This window comes from Pinus tabuliformis, chromosome Q (assembly GCF_031772625.1).
Source record: "Pinus tabuliformis cultivar Carrire ecotype Pingquan chromosome Q, CPIR1, whole genome shotgun sequence".
Classification (NCBI taxonomy): domain Eukaryota; kingdom Viridiplantae; phylum Streptophyta; class Pinopsida; order Pinales; family Pinaceae; genus Pinus; species Pinus tabuliformis.
This window is the reverse complement of record NC_142296.1, coordinates 892,034,233-892,039,084: the sequence shown is the minus strand read 5'-3', so window position 1 is coordinate 892,039,084 and position 4,852 is coordinate 892,034,233.

The following is a 4,852-nucleotide window of genomic DNA, read 5'->3' as shown; positions in this document are numbered from 1 at the left end:
ACTCTTAGGCTTCCTCCTCAGTCGTTGTCGTTTCCTCTGACTCACTTGATCTTTCAGCTTTCCAATAAGACCAAATCTATTTATTCCTATCTTGGTCATTTCCTTTCCCGAGAATCCTTGAACTCTAGGAGGGGCCCCTGTTGTAGTAGCTCTAACGGGTTACAAAGTCCTAGCACTTTGACATTGTAAGGTTGAACCCTGGCCAAACTCTGTAGTGGATCCGAAGAAATTGCTTCCAAAGCTTCCAAAAGGAAATCTGACTGTGCCATCGGTGCCGGTTATCTTCGATTGGATTTATGCATCAACCGCCACAGAAGGATGATGATTTTCATGAAACTATCCTGCTATAATAGACGATCTCATCATGGTGGAAGCCACCATTGCCATTGCGATCCGAAAACCAAAGGAACGAAATCTAAGAAAACTGATATAAAAGTCTAGAAACACCCTTTTGCCTCGCCATTTCTGTTTTATTCCAAAAACCCATGTAATCGCACCCATATTCGCCTCTACCGCATTCGTAATCGCAACCATTGATCACCCTCATCCAACGGTTCCCGCGTCGCTACGGCCTTTTGCTTGCACATTAAACCTCGTGCATCTCCTCACCATCCGATTAAACCACGCCGCGATCGGATGGCAGTCGCACCTTTCCTCGCCAAAACCTGCATACACGTTAACCTGCAGGGGTGGCGGTTTTCATCTACCACACGTCGTATTTTGATTGGATCGCTGGCCCTTGTACGTATACCATCGAACCCCAGTGGGCAGTGTAGGGAATACCGCTTACCGCCTACCTGTACATCTCCCATGCATTATCTTCCACGCATCTTTCGCGTGCAACGACTATTGTATTCGCTGCTCTTTGATCCGATGGCTCACATTCACCTCTCATGTATGGCTGTGTCGAAATATTTAGCAGGTGGTCTAATAGGTCAATGGGTATACCATGTGGAGACTTGTAATTTGTTCCACGAATTTTTGTGATGCCACGATTTGTTGCAACAACTAATATCGGTGCCATCTCATTCTCTAGAGCACGATTCAAAAATAAGAAGCATTCAATGTCAAGCATATGGACTTCGTCAATAAAAATCACACCTGGTACAATTTCAGCTTTGCCTTCTTCCCTCCATTCAACAACTTTACTGTCAATCTATTCCCTCACTTCAGAACAGATCTCTCCAGTATCTCCTGTAAAGAGGGCCAGAAACCCTTGCGTCCTGCTATTGATGACATCGATCTCATGCAGCGTAACGCAATGCACCACTTCTTTGCATTTCTGAAGCTCTCCATCCTAGCACTGTACGAACTTGGTCTGCGGCCCCATTGCATCATAATCCCTGGACCTTGCAAAAGACCGCCCCAACTTTGTAATCTTCCCAAAAGCTTTATCTATCGCAATCACATCCCCACTCTGGACCTTATCCTTGCTAAAAGCTTCGATCATCTTGATCCCCAAATCATACACAGTCTTCATCTCTGTCGTCTATCTGCTCCTTGAATATTGCCATATTGACATCAATGACAATCTGTGTCCAACACCTAGTTGGGGACATGCAAAGAAAAACAGAGAAAGAGAAGACCGCTCTGATACCCCTGATCCAAAATTAAACATGAACACAACAAATTGCAGATATAACCATAAATATAGAGATGCAACATAAATAACATTTCATTTTATTAATATCAAATACTCAAATACGCTTGCAAAGAGAATGGAAATAAGACTAGCTCGAGCGATGGTAGCTTATCTCTAAGAAGAGATGTGGCCGCTACATGCCTCTAAAATGTGTTACAATGAGGCTCAGAAGCCTATTTATTATTGAGAAATAATGGAAAACCATAAACATCCAAAAACCTAACCCTAGGAGATGAAGCACCAAACTATGGGCATCGTTTGGGTAAATTGGTACATCAACTTCTTGGGGCCGTAACTTTGGCATACGATCTTCGTTTGATGCACACAATACCCCATTAGAAAGATCTATCCAAAGACTAGCACTTTCGATAGACCAACAACAACTAATGACCCTTGTTGGCCCCTATTTTCCCAAAAAAACATTGTTTAGGGCCTCAAAACGACTCCGGAAGTTTATGACCCCAAAACCTGCCAAAAATAGTAAATTGTGCTATAATTAAGGAAATTGAAAAACTAAAAGAGATAGTGGTAGGGTTCCCAGTGGAATAGGAGGGTGGCCACCAACATCCACCTGGATCATAACCCTATCTTGGGAGCTCTCTAGGTTTTTTAGACCATTCTTCTTCATTGTGGCCAAAATCTTTGACTCAGGAAGAATGTCTATCTATCACATTAGCACTCCCACTCAATGAGAGGGGAAATCTCCACAAGTTCATGCTTGTCCCTGAAGTGTACAAACTTTTCCTTAGATAGAGGATTTGTCATAATATCAACTGTCTTGTCATTGGTGGAGATATATTCAAGCTTCACTGCTTTCTTCTTGTACCACGTATTGTTACTAGATCTCAAGGTTCCTCAACTTATCATAAAACTGTCATATGCACTTGATAAAAAATAATGACACAAGCTAAAGAACACTGCTTCTCAACTTTCAATAAGATGCAATATATCTAGCCACTGGTTGCAACAAATATTTGGTTTCTTCTCATCCATAAGTTCATAATGGAGCCCAAAATGAAGTAATATACAATATATCTCTATCTTCAACACTTCTTGTTAATTGTGCATTCATGCAACTATACTTCTCTATTTGAGACATCTTTAAAACCATAACTATCTGTACCATGAACAACTATATCATGCTCATACTTCAACACACATTGAGCTACATTACTTGGCTCAACCATAAATTGATCTGCTTCCTTCACTTGATCTGTTATCTTGGTTACATCGGTTACCCTAACTGGGTACTCCTTTTGAAACATATCCTACCATGGCAATCCTGATTTTCTCCCTCTACAACTAATGCTATCAACATATAGACAGGCTCATTCATCTTGAATTCTGAGGTCAACGCCCTCTAAAGCTAAACAAGGGTTCCTGGAGAAGCCTTGAATTCTTCCTCTAGAGAAAATCTTCCAGTCAATGCAACTCCCTCTCACACATGAGTTCTTCTACTTTCATCTAAAAATAAATCATATAAGATCAATCCTTGATCCATCAATCCAAGTGCATCAAATCTTGATGAGATTGTTCAAAGCCTTCTTTCTGCTTACAAGTATAAGACTTCATCATGTACCTCATAAGCTTGATGTATCTCTTACGTACATTTCTTGTTTCATCAAGGAAGTTAATCTCTACATCCATCTGATGTAGTCATCGACATATGTTTGCTCCCTTTGAACTCAAATCCCAACTAGGACAATATCTCCCAACACAAATGCCTATTTCTTGGAAAGTCCTCTTATCACAACTTTTCTTTGTTCTTCCACTTCTTACCAAAGCTTTGGAAACTTTCATCATGTACCTACAATGCTCCTCAAGAGGCCAAGAAAGAACAATCACTACCAAGAAAAGATTTTATGGACAAGAGACTAACTACTAGTAAAGCAAAAATAGTAGTAATAATCAAATAAGAAAGATACTTATCTTTTGAGAAGAATATGAACTCCCTCTTGATCTTTAGACTCCTTGCATCCAACTTGAACATTATCCATGTCATCATTATGATGCCATTTTTTCCTTGCAAAAGATAGGGTTTAATTTTAGTGGAAACATATAATTCTAAGGGTTTGTCCATAAATCCCTAGGGATTTACTGTTCAAACCCTTTTGCATACTATTATTTATAAACCTTGGATGTTCAATTTTATATTTAAATGTCAAAAACCCTACAATCATCGCGATCCAGACCAAAAGCCTCATGCCTCTTTTTCATGGACCTCAGAGATCACCGAGTCGCTTTCTTGGAGAGGGACTGAATGATGCCATTATATATGTTTTATTGAGGCTAAATGGGTGTGACTTTATTGGAGCCAACTTGAACTTTTAAGGGGTCAACTGAATAATTTAGGGTGGTGACATGACTAGGAGAAGGCCAACTTCTTCATTTTGGAGAAAAAAAATTAACTTTAATAATTTTTTCTCTTTTATAACTAACAATAAATAATGACTTTTAAATATTTTCTTTTTCACTTAAGCAAGATGAGCATGCTTACAAATACATTACTGACTCAAATATTCATTACGACGGCCAAGCTTTGCTACAAAATTCAACAATAAATACAAGTTTGTAGGATGCTACTAGCAACTAATGATTGTCACTTATTTGAATATTTTTTAGGACATTGTGAATACTAGGCATATATTATATAATTTAAAGAAGCAATTGGTAATTTTGCATAACCATAAGGCCCATTTTTGTTTTGGGATTTTAACAAGATATTATATAGACTATGTGACTGTTGTTTTGAAACTATTGGAACTAAATCATGTTGTAATATTTGTTGTAGCATTTGTTTCAACATTTAATTAATACAATTGATGCATGTATCGTTAAGAAAACGAGAATTTAATCCTAACTCTCCAAAGTAGCACAAGTATATATCGATTTCCATATATTACTTTACCAAGTGGAAAAAAATTGTTACATTGATTAACTTGAATGCAATAGTCATAGTTAAGTTTTGGTGTTAGTATTTGATAATGCTTCATATTTCTCTTCATTAAGGTTGACCCAAGTTTCTTTTGAGAAGGATATTATTTTACGATATTCAACTAACTATTACCCTTAAAGAAATGGAGTATAAAAGTCCTCCAATAAAAATCTAATCAATATCTCAAATACAAAAGTTATTGATCATCACCATAACTAACACAATGCTATTCACCATTTCCTATGTGTAGATCAAGTCACTACTTAGGTTGCATT